The 17,949-nt window shown below is 41.9% G+C and overlaps 1 long non-coding RNA gene across 1 annotated transcript in view; it reads left to right on the top strand.

Annotated features, from left to right (window-relative positions):
- LOC120515043 overlaps positions 1 to 17,949 on the top strand; it is a 551,425-nt gene that overhangs the window by 303,848 nt on the left and 229,628 nt on the right. Inside the window, exon 3 of the long non-coding RNA XR_005630571.1 lies at positions 2,122 to 2,199. This is a non-coding gene — a long non-coding RNA (uncharacterized LOC120515043). The remainder of the gene's footprint in view (positions 1 to 2,121; positions 2,200 to 17,949) is intronic.

Raw genomic sequence — 17,949 nt, 5'->3', positions numbered from 1 at the left:
ATCTATCTATCTATCTATCTATCTATCTATCTATCTATCTATCTATCTACTACAGACCTTCAATCGATGGTGGAGAAGCCTTTCATCTGACACACTTAACCGACACAAGCATTTGAGGAGTTCTGTGGTGCGCCCCACCACTGAGTGGGCCAGAGCATGCATGGCATTGTAGAGCCCCTCCTCTGTGATCTGGGAGGTCAGGGTAAGGCATAAGGTGCCTGTGTCTGAGCGGGTAGCCATTGTCACCAGGCACATGTAATAATATGTGAGTGACTATGATGACAAGGCCATATGGAACATTTAACAAGTCATCACGTACAGCACCGTTAGCAAGTCCTCTACCGACGCTACTTTGCCTTAAAACCAAAAATCAATCCTACAAAGGAAAAAGCCAGCGATGAAAATCAATGGATGAATGAATAAGAACACCAGGTCTGGAAAGGTAAATACATAAAAAAAAATTAAAGTAGGTTACTAGTTGAGTCAGTCCCCAGATACGTTGCACACAAATTAAGAAGTTAGTAATGACTTGGCATCAATTTAGAAAATTAAATGATGAACTGAATTTAATATTCACAGGAGGTTATTGGGACGGCGGGGTAGCACACTGCCTGTGTCCTGCCTGTGTGGAGTTTGCATCTTCTCCTGACGTTCATTTTCACCGGGTACTCCTTTATCCTTCTACACGTCTAAGCTGTGCACCTTCCTGACTGCAAGTTGGCTTGGTGTAGGTGAGATCACAATTATAACGGTAATAGATGTATCTTGTCATAATTTTACGTTAATGAAATTGCCATAAAACATGTCTTTTTAACTTACTGTGTGTTATCATGTATGTAAATGATACAGGAGAATTTTTGACTAGTTCCGTTATTGCATTATAGCTCTGAGCCTCGACTCGGTGAATAGTCCTATAAAAAAAATAAAAAGATAAATAATAACATAAAATGAAATTGAAACTGTCTGGCATTCACTGCAAGGCTCTGCTTGCCACACTGTCTTGGAAGAAGTCGGTTTAGAAATGAATGAAGGTGTTGACTAAAAGAAAGAAAGAGCTGACAGCCCGTTTCAGATGAACTGATATTCTGAATCGCAGAAGAGAATAAAAGGTTTTGTGACGAAATGAAGCTTCACAGGCAGACACAGGGAAAGACTACCAAAAGGCAGAAAGATTTTAAAAAATGTGCAGGTTGCACAGTCTTTGGCTAAAATATTTTTAGAAATTTAAAGTGTGATTTGAAAACTTAAAAATGAACAAAACGGGAGGCATGACGCTGCAGTGATTAGTGTTGTCTCTTCACAGGCATTTAAATTCTACCCTGAGGTCTCCTTTAAACAACTTTGCATGAATTTGAGTACGAAAGCATGCATAGTGCAAAAAAAACAGGAAAATATGAATGCCAAAAAAAATAAAAGATTAAAACTGGTGTATGCACATTTGTATGCAAATTAACCTTAAACTACAAACGTCTTGTAAATATGAATCTGTGAATGTGCCTCGAACGGCACCAGGTTGCCACCCTGAAACAACCATATATGGAGTATGCTAATCAACCTCATAAATATGCAATGACGATGCTACAGAACTTCATTGGATGGTAGAGCAGCCGCCCACCTGATGCTTGGAGACAGCGGCATAACCGTCACCTGCATTTGTGGAGTCCTATGGTGCTCTGCATGACTGAGTGGGCAAGAGCAGGCATGGCATTGTAGCACCTCTACTCTGCACTTTGGAGGGTCAGGGTGATACATAAGGTGCCAGTATTGGAGTAGGTAGCCACTGTCACCTGGTACATGTAATGACATGATTGCTGTGACAATGACTAGTGAGTGACTCCCGATTCCAGGCCATATGAAACACTGAGGGTTACCTTACCAACAAGCCAGTCATGACGTACAGCACCATCAGTAAGTCCTCTGACAACACTACCTTGCCTGGACCCAGGCCACCGAGGCACATCGTTTGCCAATATCCTATCCTGGATTAGTGCATAGATTACGTCTAATGCTGCAGGAACAAACGCTGTATAACAAAAAAGCAAAAGTGTGTAAAACTACAAACAGCTTAAGTGTTAAGAAATGGTTACTATTCTAATGAAAGTATTTCATTTTCTTTTTTAGATTATTCACACAGGTGGACACATCAAATTAAATTGCATTAAATGAGGACTCATTATAAGAACGGTGTGGGAAAATCAGGTAAGAACCCATTAAACACTGTAATTTCATTATGTTTTACTGACCTGTATACAAGCAGTAAGGTTTTGTTGGTGAATTATGTGCCAATGTGTTGTTTTCTTTAAGAGTGTCACAGTTGCTTTGTTTTTATAGGGGCGGCATGCTGGCGTAGTGGTAGCGCTGCTGCCTAGTAGTTAGGAGACCTGGGTTCGCTGCCTGGGTCCTCCCTGCCTGGAGTTTGCATGTTCTCCCCGTGTCTGCGTGGGTTTCCTCCCACAGTCCAAAGACATGCAGGTTAGGCGCATTGGTGATCCCAAATTGTCCCTAGTGGGTGTGTCCTGTGGTGGGCTGGCGCTCTGCCCGGGGTTTGTTTCCTGCCCTGTGTTGGCTGGGATTGGCTCCAGCAGACCCCCGTGACTCTGTAGTTAGGATATAGCAGGTTGGATAATGGATGGTTATGTTTATCGGTTTTCTTTGGCCTCAATATATGCAGTAGATGAAGCATCGTTTTGGGGGTATAGAAGTCAAGGAGTACAGTGCTTATATTTGATTTAAAGTTAAATTCACTTTTAACATTCTCCTGTGGTGCCATTTATGTTTCAGTGTGGGTGCTGACATTGTGTGCCGTTTGTTTTCTTTGTTACTGGGAGACTGCTAGGCTGAATGTCCAGGAGTGTGTGACACGTGACATCATTGCTCCGACAATATATAAAGTCAGCGTTTTTGGATGCAATTCGAAAGACTCTAGCGGTTTTTTCTTTTCATTATTGTGACCTCTTATTCTTACTTTTTCTCTCGGTTTATTCTTCCTTTGCCTGTTAATACGTTTTTGATTTTCTATTTTGATCTTGTGTTATAGATTATTGCTTTCCCAGTTTTTGAGTTTAGCCAGTTTACACGTCTTACTGCTCTCTCCTGATTCCATCTTTATTTCTGACTGCCGTCACTAAAGAGTAGATAAAACTGTTGTGAATATCTAACTCTGTTAATATTTTTTCTGGGAGGAATTGTTTAAGAAATCATAACTCTGCATTTTGGTTTTGTTGTGAGTGCTGCCATTTTGTATCCCTATTACCAGAGGCAGGTGTTATGGAGGTTGCATTGAGTGACTTCAGTTTTATAGCTGGTGACAAGACGAGAGATGTGACTCTCTAACTAACTTTCTAAGTATTTTATGTCTTTTTGTTTCAAAGTTTTTGATTCAACAACTGTTTTTATCTGGTGATTAATTTTGATTTGCATTCTGGTTTTGATGAAAGATAGGACAGATTCTCTGGTTTGGACTGTGGCTTAACAAGGATGTAGTGGATAAGCAGGAAACAACCAAATATACTGTATGTTATAGGTTTAAAATAAAAGGAAAAAGGGTATACTTAGAAAGCAGTTGTGATCATTACAAAATATAACTAATAGCCAAGAATTAAAAAAAGAAAAAACTAAACAGAGAGTCTATATGACTTGGCACAGATAATTCTACAAGGACAACAAAGGTAAACTGAAGATTTTTAAAGCAAAGTAGCAAAGTGTACATACAGTATATTTATAAAGAATTCATGTAAGGCAGAGCCTGTATGACCTTGTAATTACACAGACGATACTCCAAGAAAAAAAGCAAACCTAGCTCATCTGTTTTCACTTTCAACTTCTGACTCATGTTACCTGCCATTCTTTCTTGCTTTATTTCTATCCTTTGGCATAATAAAATGACATTGTTAGAGAGGAAATGATCATGATGTTTTCTGCACATATAAGAATTTGTATACTTTTACTGTAATTGACTGGTCTGTTGCATTTAAATGTATGAAATCAATAATGTGTTCCTAGAAATCAGAGAGTCGGACTGACTGTTATAGTCAGTATTCAGGAAGGACAGCGGTCTGCTGGTAGAATCAGTCAATAATCTAACAGATAGTTTTTATTACAAAAGAAATGAGAAATTGTATTGGGAAAAGTATGCACACTGCATTTTGGAAATCCTATAGGTGTAGAGAAAGTTGTCTTAATGAACAGGGCTTATTTTTTCCCTTGTGAATGCTGGCCCCGGCACAGACAGACGGACAACATGTTTTCACCCATCACACCGTTTATTTACACTATATACAATTTAGTCAAAGTCACGTGCACTCACAATCCCCAGTGCCTCTTGCACCGATTTCCCCAAAGTCCAGGGCCCACAGTCTTTGTGCCTTCCTGGCCGCCTCCAGTCCTCTCTCTCCAGCTCACTCCTACTGCCTCCCGACTTCCACCAATGACTGGAGGGAGGCGGCCCCTTTTATGTGAACCCGGATGGGCTCCAGCTGCTTCCCGGCACTTAGTCCTGGCCACACCCCTGTGTGGCGGAAGTGCCGGCTGCGCACCCGGAAGCCGTCCGTGTATCCCCTTTCGTCTTCCCCCCGGCACTTCCTGGTGTGGCAGAACTGCCGGGCTCCCGGGATCAATAGGCACTGGGGCGCTGCCTGGCGGTGGCCACGCGTCCCTACAGAGCTGGGCTTCCAAGCCCCCTACCCGAGGCCTCCTGCATAACCAGGACGGACGCCCTCTCTCGGTGTGGAGGAGGCACACGCCCTCCTCCGGTCTTCCAAGGCGTCCCGGCCGGGCTCCATCCCCGGCCAAAGACCACACGGGGTAAACCGGCATCGGGCGCCGCCTGGTGGTGACCACGGGTCCCTACAGGGCTGGGCTTCCAAGCCTTGTACCCGTGGCCCCCAACATAACCAGGACGGACGCCCCCTCGCGGTCTGGAGGAGGCACAAGCCCTCCTCTCCTCCTTCTCCCTCCCTCTTGTCTGTCTGTATCTCCTGTTATTAAGTCGAGTCTACATAACCTTGGGGTTATTCTTGACCAGTCCCTGACGCTTAATGAATATGTAAGATTAGTCAGCTGCTTGTGTTTCTTTCATTTAAGAAATCTTTCAAAAGTAAGAAATGCTGTTTCAAAATCAGAACTGGAGATGCTTGTACATTCTGTTATTTCCTCACGGCTTGATTACTGTAATGCTCTCTTTACGGGTTTGAGCAAGTCCTCTCTCTCACGTCTTCAGTTAGTCCGAAATGCAGCTGCCAGGCTCCTAACTCGCGCTAGCCAGAGTGATCATATCACCTCCATTTTGCACACACTGCGCTGGCTCCCAGTGTTTTACAGAATTCATTTTAAAGTTTTGGTACTTACTTTCAGAGCTTTGCACGAACAAGCTCCGGAGTACCTAACCAGTCTGCTCCAACGTTATACAGCTTGTTGGACGCTTAGATCAGGGCAACAGGGGCTTCTAGTTGTCCCACGCACTCGACTAAAAACCCATGGGGATCGTGCCTTTCGGTCTGTGGCACCAAGACTATGGAATAGCCTGCCTTGTGGTCTGCGCGCAGCCAAGTCTGTTAATTCTTTTAAAAAACAACTAAAAACATTTCTTTTTAAAAAAGCTTTTAATCAGTGCTGAATAGTTCCAGTTTGTTTATTTATTATTTTTATTGGTTTTGTTTTTTGTTGTATTTGTACTGTATTTGCTATTCAGTGCTCTGTCAGCTTTTGTCTATGAAGGGCACTAAAATATTTTGGATTTTTGTTTATCATTGGCTGAGCTTTCAAAGTAGCAACTTCCTTTTAACATATGACATCCATTAATTATCCAACCCACTATATTCTAACTACAGGGTCACAGGGGTCTGCTGGAGCCAATCCCAGCCAACACAGGGCACAAGGCAGGAAACAAACCCCAAGCAGGTCACCAGCCCACTGCAGGGCACACACACACCAAGCACAATTTAGAATCCCCATTGCACCTAACCTGCATGGCTTTGGACTGTGGGAGGAAACCGGAGGGAACCCACACAGACACCATGCAAACTCCACACAGGGAGGACCCAGGAAGTGAACCCGGGCCTCCAAACTGCAAAGCAGTAGTGCTACCCACTGCGCCACCGTGCCACCCTAACATATGACATGCCTTATGGAAACAGTAGTATTTCCGCAGTGACATTAAGTTTATTGGATTAACAATAATTAGCAATATGCATCATAACAAAATTAGACAGGTGCATAAATTTGGGCACCACAACAGAGATATGACATCAATACTTAGTTGAGCCTCCTTTTGCTCCTTTGAGCCTCTAGACGCTGTCCTCCTATAGCCTTTGATGAGTGTCTGGATTCTGGATGGAGGTATTTCTGACCATTCTTCCATACAAAATCTCTCCAGTTCAGTTAAATTTGATGGCTGCCGAGCATGGACAGCCTGCTTCAAATCATCCCATAGATTTTCGATGATATTCAAGTCAGGGGACTGTGACCATTCCAGAACATTGTACTTCTCCCCCTGCATGAATACCTTTGTAGCTTTCGAACTGTGTTTTGGGTCATCGTCTTGTTGGAATATCCAAGCCCTGCGTAACTTCAACTTTGTGACTGATGCTTGAACATTATCCTAAAGAATTTGTTGATATTGGGTTGAATTCTTCCGACCCTCGACTTTAACAAGGGTCCCAGTCCCTGAACGAGCCACACAACCCCACAGCATGATGGGACCTCCACCAAATTTGACAGGAGGTAGCAGGTGTTTTTCTTGGACTGCGGTGTTCTTCTTCCGCCATGCAAAGCACTTTTTGTTATGACCAAATAACTAATTTTCATCTCATCAGTCCAAAACACCTTGTTTCAAAATGAGCATTTGAATACAACAAGCGACTCTGTTTGTGGCGTGAGTGCAGAAAGGGCTTCTTTCTCATCGCCCTGCCATACAGATGTTCTTTGTGCAAATTGCGCTGAATTGTAGAACGATGTACAGATACACCATTTGCAGTGAGATGTTCTGCAGGTCTTTGGAGGTGATCTGTGGGTTGTCTGTAACCATTCTCACAATCCTGCTCATATGCCGCTCCTGTATTTTTCTTGGCCTGCCAGACCTGCTGGGTTTAACAGCAACTGTGCCTGTGGCCTTCCATTTCCTGATTCCATTCCTTACAGTTGAAACTGACAGTTTAAACTTCTGAGATGGCTTTTTGTAGGCTTCCCTAAACCAGGAGACTGAACAATCTTTGTTTTCAGATCTTTTGAGAGTTGCTTAGAGGATCCCATGCTGTCTGTCACTCTTCAGAGGAGAGTCAAAGGTAGGCACAACTTGTAATTGACCACCTTAAATACCTTTTACCACTCGTGATTGGACACTCCTGTCTATGAAGTTCAAGGCTTAACGAGCTCATCCAACCAATTTGGTGTTTCAAGTAATCAGCATTGAGCAGTGGCAGGCATTCAAATCAGCAAAATTCACAAGGGGACCCACATTTTTGCACAGCAGTTTTCACATTTGATTTAATTTCATACAACTAAATACTGCGTTACTAAAAATCTTTTTTCAGAAAACACCGCAGTACTCCGATGTTCCTAGGAAATGAAAGACATACCACTGTTATCTGTTTTGTTGAAAGGAGAGTCAATTGTTATGCAGGATGAGATGGGTTCACAAACTTTTTCATATGACTGTAAGTAAACAACTACTACTACTCTTTCTTTTTTTTATTGATTTTATTAAAATCACACAACATTCTATACAAATAAATCAAGTTTAACAAAAATAGGTTTGAAACAAATCAACCCCCACCCCTGAGAAAGAGAGCTATCGCTGCAGAGAAAAACTTTAAGCCAGTAAACATAAGTAAACAGATAAATTAATAAATGAATAAAGAATAAAGAAGTCCCTCATTGTATTCTAGACCTTAGTTTAGTTAATCAGTGCATCAGTTTGATGTGATTTACAGATAAAGGTACATGAAACATAGAAAAATGCAAATAAGCTTGTGTAAGGATCACCTGTTTTACCAAACCATGAAAAATCATCCATTACAATTTTTTTTCATCATTTCAGTAATAAAGCTGGTTACCCTAACATCAAGATGTGATTATTCCAATAGGGTTAGTTTCAACAGAAACTCTAACCAAATGCAGTATATGGTTTACACTTATCACTCACGCAGCATCCTTTGCGTTCTTCTTGCCTGTAAGCTCAGCCCATCCAGTTGTGTTGGTGACGCTAACATCCAGGTGTAGTAATTTTCAGTTTAGGATACGTTTTTGCAAACATTATAACAGCCTTTGTTGCATGATTTGTCTTATTAAAAGGATCATTGTCATTTTTTTTATTTTTACCTTCAGCAACATCATTTTGTTTTTCTATGGCCACCATTGCCCTGTTGTGTACAGCAACAGCATTGGTTGTAGGGCATGTGACTGAAATGTCCTGACTCCATACAGGAGATCTTTTTCAGAAGTAACAGTAGATACACCTAAACACTAAAAATAGTGACCAAAACCAGATGAAAAGTAAGAATTGAAGTCACCAACCAGTAAAGAAGTCAAAGCCAAGAAATACGCAAAGAAAGGAGTAGCAATCTGAGCTTTTGTTTTAAAGGCGTTGTATCTGGAGTTTGGATAAGGAAATGAACTCCTAGTTGACCATTTTCCCCAACTTGCTGGTGAATCAGACCTGGTCACGCCCCTAGAAACATGGGACATAACCCTAAAAATGGACCTAACATTGTCAACGACAGTAAAATTTCAGACTGGCGTCAAAGATGGTAAAATGCACTAAACCTGTTCATGACACTAACCTTGACTTTGCGTCTGATGCCGGTAATGTGTCCAGGCTTCCAGATGAGAACGAATAATAAACAAATACTCAGATTCTTCCATAGTTAATGGAAAACAACTTTTGGTTATTGCCTTTGCAACTCTGATCCTGCTGACTCTGATTTTGATAAAAATCATAATTTTGGAACTACAGGCAGTATAATAAAACTACATTAAACCAAGCTGCAATCTGTGTCAGTTACAAGTTTTTGTTCACCTATGATGAACTTTACTGGACTTTTGATGGTATTTTAGCTTAGCACATCTGCTTTCTTTCTTTCTTGTGACCAATAATTTATGACTTAAATGGATCTGTGCATTCTTTCTTTTTGGTTTATCTAATTTATGTGACCCGACATTTGCGCGATAGACATGTGAGCGCCGACAAAATAGCGCCCATTAAAACGCGGCGTCAAAATTGCGCCGACAAAATCGCGAAAGTTTCATTAAATATGAATTACTAGTTTAAAGCATATATAATAATGTTTATTTTAGAAGCCAATATTATGAGATACGGCACGCAGATAGTCCTTAAGATCACGCCCTGCATATGTAGGAAGAATTGCAGCAAGACGTCTTGATAGTTGAGCGTATTTAGACTTGCTGGCTGCCTGACTGCTGGTAATTCTGCTTTGTATACGACGCGTTATGCCAACCCTCGACTGAGTTATTTGTTCGTGGCATGTCATCAGCAACACGTTCTCGCATGTTCCACATGGTGATAGGAAACAACGGGATGGCTCGTCGATTGCGTCTCAATTGATCAACGTAATTGTCCTCCCAGTAATCATAAACATTCTGGAGATTGTCGGGTCTACTCTCGCTCAGTTCATTGAAAGCGGACCCAATATCTTCCGGAGGAACGAAACTCAGTGCAATTAGCATCTTTGAATACAGTTATAACCTAGCACATAATGTGTACATAATGCGCATGTACACGTGCCACTCTCTTGGCCTCTCTCGCGATTTTGTTGTGGCGATTTAGTCATCCACACATTTGTCGAAATCCAGTTAGCTAGTTTGTCGGCGCTCATTTGTCCGTCGCGGTTTTGTCGGCGCTCATATGTTTATCGCGCTTTTGTCGGTGAACCCTAATTTAATCTGTACATTCTTTCTTTTTTGTTAACTAAGTAATTTATGGTAGTCTTAGTTTAAAATGATCAGAAAATTTAAAGCTTAATAGTAGCCCGGCCACAGACAAACACAACACCAAAATGTCCACAGCACACACGTTTAATCTTCACTATGTACACTATTTACATGATTGCTCAGTCCTTGGTCCTTTGGCCGCCTCCACTCCTCTCTCACAAGCTCCGTCCTCTTCCACCCGAGTCCGGCTCCCCGAATGGAGTGAGGCGGCCCCTTAAATAATGCCCTGGATGCGCTCCAGGTGCCTGATGACGAACTTCCGGCAGTATTCCCCAGTATGGTGGAAGTGCCGCCCTTGTACACCATCCCCGGTCCGGCAGCACTTCCTGGTGTGGAAAAGGCACTGTCCTCCAGGGTTCTCGGACCGTCCAGGCACCCAGCGAAGAGTAGTGCCGCTCTCTCTGTCCATCCTTCCTCCAAGCGTCCCGGCGAGGCAGGATCCCTGGTCGTCTGCCACAAGAAAAAAAGACTGGACACAGCAAGAGATTACACAGACAAAGTACAAGGATTAAAGATTTTAGGCAGAATTATCCATCACCAGGATAGTTATTCAATGATATCTGTGTAACATCATAAGGTCCAGAGGCCCATGTGAATTTTTTACATAAATAACCGAGATGCCATCTGAGAGACCAGAGAGCAACATCAAAGACTGAAATACTGCAGAGAAGGAGATACCAATTCATGCATCAGCCTGACTGCTAAATCTAAAAGTCGCCCAGGATGACATCCTCTTTGGACATTGCTGATAATCTCCAGTAAGCTTTCTAAGACAAATATATACATCCAGGGTACCTGGTGCTGGGGACTGCTGCTTTCTCTTTTCCTACATGGTTTGTAGACTGAGAAGGGATGCCCCAATAGGTGCAAGTAAAATATCATTGATTGGTAAGTTATTTTAGCCAAGGTATATTAGCCTCCATGCGCCTGGGTTCTTCTCGGTGATCAAGGTGTGGTAGTCTTTAGGTCTAAGTTATACGTGCCTATGTAATTCTTGGTGACTAAGATAGCCGTAGGTGTAGATTATATCCAGGGATGTACATGTGTTGCTTACACTGAAGCTAAGTGGGTTCCTTTGAGGAGAGCGGATGAACTAAAGAAACCTGACAATACCAGGCCCACTGCCTCTTCACCCCTTCGGTACCACGATCTCTCAATTGCTGCACTTGCCTTGATTACTATGCTTGCCACTCTCTGGCAACCTGCCCATCTGGAATGCTCTGCACTTTCATTCTGCACCGTGTTGTGTTTTTTTTCACAACATTGTTATTCCTTCCATTGAGAAAGTGCAGAAATACATTCTGAATTTTGAAATGATAGTAGCTGGAAACTTTGCTCACCATTCCTTTTCTTACTTTTTCTAAAATCATGCTTAGTAAGAAAAGCTGTAGTTTGGGTTCATGTATGTGCTATTACCAAGTGATGTGTGTATCTGTTTTGTGAATTAATAGAGGCCATCTAGCCATTATTGAAAATTATATTCTTAAAATTGGTAGAAAAGGATTATAACCACGGTGGTGCAGTGGTAGTGCTGCTGCCTGGCAGTTAGGAAACCCGGGTTTGCTTCCTGGGTTCTCCCTGCATGAAGTTTGCATGTTTCCTCCCACAGTCCAAAGATATGCAGGTTAAGTGCATTGGCGATTCTAAATTGTCCCTGGTGTTTGCCCTACGGTGGGCTGGCGCCCTGCCTGGGGTTTGTTTCCTGCCTTGTGCCCTGTGTTGGCTGGGATTGGCTCCAGCAGACCCCCGTGACCTTATAGTTAGGATAGAGAGGGTTGGATGATGGATAACCACATAAGAAAAGTAGACACTATATTTTATTAAGTATTAAAATATAAGAGTTAGGAGTTAAAAAGCTCATGCCTATATATTTTTATTTCCCTGTATAAGCCACAGACTCCCATTATCTCTCAAGGTAAAGTCTGGATGTTCAGGAGAGTTGAGAAGAGATGGGCCACTTGATAAGAAGGGGAATGTAAACTCGGGTTGTAAATAATTGGTGAACGCTGGGAAAGAAGAGGAGTGCAGGTAAGGGCTTGTCAGATGGATGTGATGGACAGTGAAGAGTTTGTCACCCACCCAGCCGAGAGATAATGGTAGATTAATTAGGGGCAGAACCTGAGCAGTGAAATATTGAAGAGTCAGATGAGGATGAATAATGACTTGTGTGATAAGAATTGTAATAAATGTAAGAGTTGCTTTTAGTTGTTGGCTCATTGTTCCATCTTAAGTGAGTCTGTACGCGCGCCATATAATAAAGCTTAATTCTGCTGTCTGTTCTGAAGTCTCCGAGTGCCTTCATTGAGGCCTTCTTCAACACCATTTGCTGAGGTTCACTATAAAATCTCAGTGAGACAGATAATGAAATAAGCTCTAATTTATTGAGTTTGGGGCCAGTCATTGGTCTGCTGTAGGGCCTGTGCCCAGTACAAATTACACAAGCAGTGTACCCTACACTCAATAGGGTTACTGGGACTGAATTCTGGAGCCAGGCCTGGGGTTGGGATTTGCTGGCAAGCACCTGGTGGTCAAGCAACCAACATAACCAGGCCAGGATTGTAGATCTGGAGCCATCTTGTGGGGTGAGGGCCAGCTTAGTGGTGGGCAGAGGTGGGAAAGACCATGATGGACTAGAGCCTGACAACTGACAAAACTAAAGCAAGAAAACAATAATGAAAAATAAAGCAAAACTGAAAAAGGAAAAATTAGAAAAGGGAATGGGCCAAAGAAAAATTTTTATATAACTAAAGCCGGGGATGACAACCCTGCTAAATCCAAACTGTAACCTCTAGCAGGCTGGGTGGCCCTTCAAGGAATGTTCAATAGATATTTTTATTTGTGCCTCATTGGTATCTCTACACATACATTTCAGTTGAGCACATGAGCTTCTTCTACACCTTTTCTCTCAAAAACACATGGTGACAATTTATGAAGGACAACTGTGAGGAAAAGAGAACTTGGGAAGACTTTCTTCCTGCAAGACCCATTTCTTTATAAGAGAACTGAACTATTTTGTCACTGACCCGAGAAAGAGCTAACAATGTTAGGCCATATGGAGATGATTAGGATGAGCATATTGCTGGAAGGGAAGGCAAAGGTCTAGCGCTCCTACAGCTGCTCATAAAATATAAAATGATTGAGCTTCTGCACTCAGGTGTGTCTTTGCGGACTGTCATACAGGACATTAATGTAAAGGCACTGCAGCATTGACTTTTTCAAATATTGGGAAAAAAAATGAAGAAATCAGAAAATGAAGGAAGAAAAGGGAAGGGAGCTAAACCCTGAACAACGTTCTGCAGCCTCCTGTTAATGTCTCCATTTTAAAATGAGCTGATTTATTCTTTGCAGCTTACAGTATTTTATAATGACACAGAGCTTCATAGAGTAAAAAAAGCATAATGATATCACACAAACTCAACACAAACATTCAGTAGAGACCTGTGCCCGTATTAACAGGCATCACAGAGTAGAAAAACAGTCCTGTCTGGCCTAAAAGTTTCAGAGTGATACAAATTTAGTCCAGCTTGTAGGAGTGGGATTAAAACCATTTTATCAGTTTTCCTGATTTAGTGAATTACTTGAAACTTCACCAGGATTTTGGAGAGTTCATGAGCTGTCCTGACTCACTAGGAGCCGTCAGAAGATGGCGTGCAGGCAGAGAAAGTATCTGGAAGATACCAGTTTGACAAAGGTGGAATAATATTTGTAACAAATCTTGTACATCAAATGATCGCTCCATCTCAGCTAAAAAAGCCATGTGTTGTTGCCAAAATGAAAATGTTTTTAATGTTGCATTTTTTGGCCATGACGAAAATGCAGCTTTTCAATAGCGATGATTTAAATACGTAATAGCCAGCTAATTTTGTGCCAGACTTTGAACACCCTTACAGAACAGTGTGGTAATATTCAGGTTAATACTTACAGTATCTCCCCACTACATCCAACAGAATGTTAAAGCAGAAAACATTCTTATAAATCGCTGGTGTTCCTGGAGTTGCTGGTGGAACTGACAACATGAACTTCAAGTGTGGATGAACACAAGTGATATGGCAATACCAACGCACAGGTGGTCACAGATGCAAACTATATTGTAGTAGCCAGCATATTACCCATATTACCCAGAAGACATGACATAGATAGATAGATAGATAGATAGATAGATAGATAGATAGATAGATAGATAGATAGATATGAAAGGCACTATATAATAGATAGATAGATAGATAGATAGATAGAAGGCACTATATAATAGATAGATAGATAGATAGATAGATATGAAAGACACTATTTGATAGATAGATAAATGGAACGTTATTTGTCCCCAAGGGGAAATTTGGCTTTTTACAGAGGCTCTTTAAATAGATAAATGCATAAATAGGTAGATAAGTAAGGCGATTATAAAGGCGTTATGCAGGCATATTACTGTTGGTATAAAAGAGCCTCCCAGTCGCATTTCTTGACACACGTCTGTTGAATGATTCATTGTCTGAAAGTCCTCAGTGTTAGTTTGTCACAGAGAGGATGTGCAGCATTGTTCATAATGGAACTCTGAAAGTTTATGAAAGTTTAGTTTTCATTCTCTCCTTGGCTATGGCATCCAGGTGGTCCAGAGTGTGTCCTATAACTAAACTGTCATTTTAATTAGCTTGTTGATTCAGTGGGCCTCTCCTGAAGGGATGTTACCAGGCCAGCACACCACAGTTTAGACAATCACACTGACCATCACAGAGTTATAAAAGATGTAGAGGATGCCACTATCTACATATGCATGGCTGGATGGGTGACTGACAGTGAAATGTCTCACAGGTACGTTGAACTTTGCATTCCATAAATATGTGGGATATTTGCATTACATTTTACAAACCCGGAAGGTTCAAGAAGACATGTGGAGAGTCTTTGGGCATTGCATAAATAGAGTCTCATGGAAAATAAGGGGGTCTTGTGGAAACAAATGACACACAACTCTGGAAGACAAATAGGAAGACAGGAAAACTGAACATGACTTCAAAAACAGTGCAAGCCGTGGCCAGTTTCAGTAACTGTTAATGTACGAGGTGTTTCATGTGCCCTACACAGTGGGAGAGTGATTGTTCTGAAAGTGTGGTTGTGGATCATTCATTGTTAAATAAACGTGCCATTACTAAGCTCTGTGTGTGTGTGTATCGGCCTTTCCAGTTTTTGAGAAGTGGCAACAATTATTTGCTGCTTAGTCCAATATACTACCTTATTATGTTTTCCTTTCTTCTTCATTTTCTTTTTCTTCTCCTACTACTTTGAATATTATTATTATTATTATTATTATTATTATTATTATTATTATTATTATTATTATTATTATTATTATTATTATTATTATCTTTGTCGTTAAGCCTTAGCATTACTATCAGAAAACTGCATAGAGATTTCCAAAAAAATGATTGCTGGTTACCTGCTCTGCTTGCTGTAAAATCGTGACGTCATTCATTCTCAAAGGTGACTTCCTTCTCTTAATTGGAAGTAAGTTCATAAGGACTTCACATGTCTTACTCTGAGGTAGGACAATCTCTAATCCTAGTCAGACTTTTAGTCCAATTCTGAGTAATTCTTGGACGCACATTAAATACTGTCACTGATGTCTTTGTTAATACGAGTGTCACCTCTCCTTCCCTGTATTTGTGCTAACCTCAGACAGCATAGTTGCAAGGAGTACTTTGTGTGCCAGGAATTACAAGCAGCCATTGCTACCTCTCCTCAGTTAAACACACAGCTGCCTATCTAGCTGCTTACCTTTGACAGAACTTAATGCGTGGCTGCTGGTTACGCTTAGTGGCAGGTGCTGTCTTGGCTGAAGGATCACTAATAACATAGCCCCTGCAGCAGTTGCACTCGGTGAGACAATACAGTAGGAACCGACACCTAAAATGCTGGGAATTATTGCTCACTGTGCTGTAGAGTGGTTACATTTGGCAACACATGCACACGATAGCACAAACTGATCAAAAGTCCGTGGTTGCCATACTGTTCCTCACTGTTATTGATGGCTAACACCCCTGGATGAGTGCAGTGGTGCAACGTATTTAGATGTGGCCTCACAACAAGCGCTGAATGTCCCTGTGGTGAGCCCACCCAAACAATGGACCACATTCTCCATGAATGTTCCCGAGGCCCTACATGTACCGATGAAGATCTTAAGGATGCTAAAGACGCCGCTCTTACCTGGATACGGAAGGGGCATGATAAGATATGATGATTGATGGCTACATATTCATCCACACCAAAACTACTTCACTTTGTTTGTTTGAAATTACTTGCGATTCACTTGCAAAGAAAAATCTGGGAGTTTCATTACTTACAGTATTCATATCTATGCAATTTTCATAACCTGAGACCTGACTAAATATAAAACGATGCAAGCTGATGGTAAGAGTTTTGTCATGTCATTATCTAACCCGTTTTACCCCCTTCAAGTGTCATTTGGAGTCTGTCTCAGCTAGTATTGGGTGTAAAGCAGGAACTAACCCTGGACAGAGCCATAGTCCATTGCAGAGCAATCACACACACACGCACACGCACGCACGCACGCACGCACACACACACTAGAGCCAGTTTAGTGTCGTCAGTCCACTTAACCTTCATGTCTTTGGTCAGTGGGAGGAAACCCATTGTCACAAAAACCAGAGACAAGAGTCATAAAAAAGGTTTTGGGGCAGCCACCTGTATGATATTCCCTGGCTGCAAAAGGGTAAATTGATAGCACTGATGTTCTCAGCTCAGAGTCCAAAACAGAACTGATGTGCTTAGTAAAATATGGCAGCTTTAAAGGCCAGAAAGGAAAGCGAAGTCATCAATGGCAGAAGTGGAAGTATCTTTGTCCATCGGTTCTACACCAGAAATGACATCATCCAAGGTTCCGGAACCGGAAGTGACATCATCAAGGCCAGAATCATAGACATAGAATTACTAGACGCTGCATGACCAGCAGCATCGTACGTCAACATCACCGCCATATTGCGAGTGGCACTGCTGTGGAGTGAAGTAATGAATAATGTGCTGCTTGGGATTGTACAAACCGCTGTACGCTCCAAACCAGATCCCGGGGGATTACATTTCATAGGTAAGGCTGAACAATTGTTTTGGTTATATTTGGCCATTAGAAAATCACGTTTTATAATTTTAGCACTCAAGGTCACCTTACAATAAAATTAAACAACATTAGTAAAATTAAAACAAGAGAATGATAAATCAAAAAGCAATAATTAGCAAACAAACAAAGATAACTGGCAGTAACAGTGCAAAATTCACAACTGGTATGCCAGTTGGAAAAGATAAGTTTTGAGGGCAGTTTTAAAATGCGTTATTGAATCGAGCTGACGTTTGAGAGGGAAGAGAATTCCCGAGTTCAGGAGCACTACGAGAGATGCTCGAGCTCCCATAGCACTGAGTCTGATGTCCATCCATCCATCCATTATCCAACCCGCTATATCCAAACTACAGGGTCATGGGGGTCTGCTGAGAGCAAGGCAGGAAACAAACCCTGGGCAGGGCGCCAGCCCACCACAGGCCGCGCGCGCACACACACACACACACACACACACACACTAGGGGCAATTTAGAATCTCCAGTGCACCTAACCTGCATGTCTTTGGACTGTGGGAGGAAACCCACACAGACACGGGGAGAACATGCAAACTCCATGCAGGGAGGAAGGAACCCAGGTCTCCTAACTGCGAGGCAGCAGCGTTACCCACTACGCCACCACGCCGCCCGAGTCTGATGTATGGTACAGAAAGTAGAACTGCAGATGAGGATCTGAATGAGCGAGAGGGAGTGTTGGTGTGTAGGAGATCAGTAAGGTTGTGGAGAGCTTTAAATGCTCAGAGCGGTATTTAGTATTGTATTCTGTAATAATAAATAACAATTCATTACATTTATATAGCGCTTTTCTCAGTACTCAAAGCACTATCCACACAGGGAGGAACCCGGAAGCGAACCCACAATCTTCCACAATCTCCTTACTGCAAAGCA

This window comes from Polypterus senegalus, chromosome 14 (genome assembly GCF_016835505.1).
Source record: "Polypterus senegalus isolate Bchr_013 chromosome 14, ASM1683550v1, whole genome shotgun sequence".
Taxonomy (NCBI): Eukaryota; Metazoa; Chordata; class Cladistia; order Polypteriformes; family Polypteridae; genus Polypterus; species Polypterus senegalus.
Note: the sequence above shows the minus strand (reverse complement) of the source record. Positions and strands in the feature narration are given on the sequence as shown.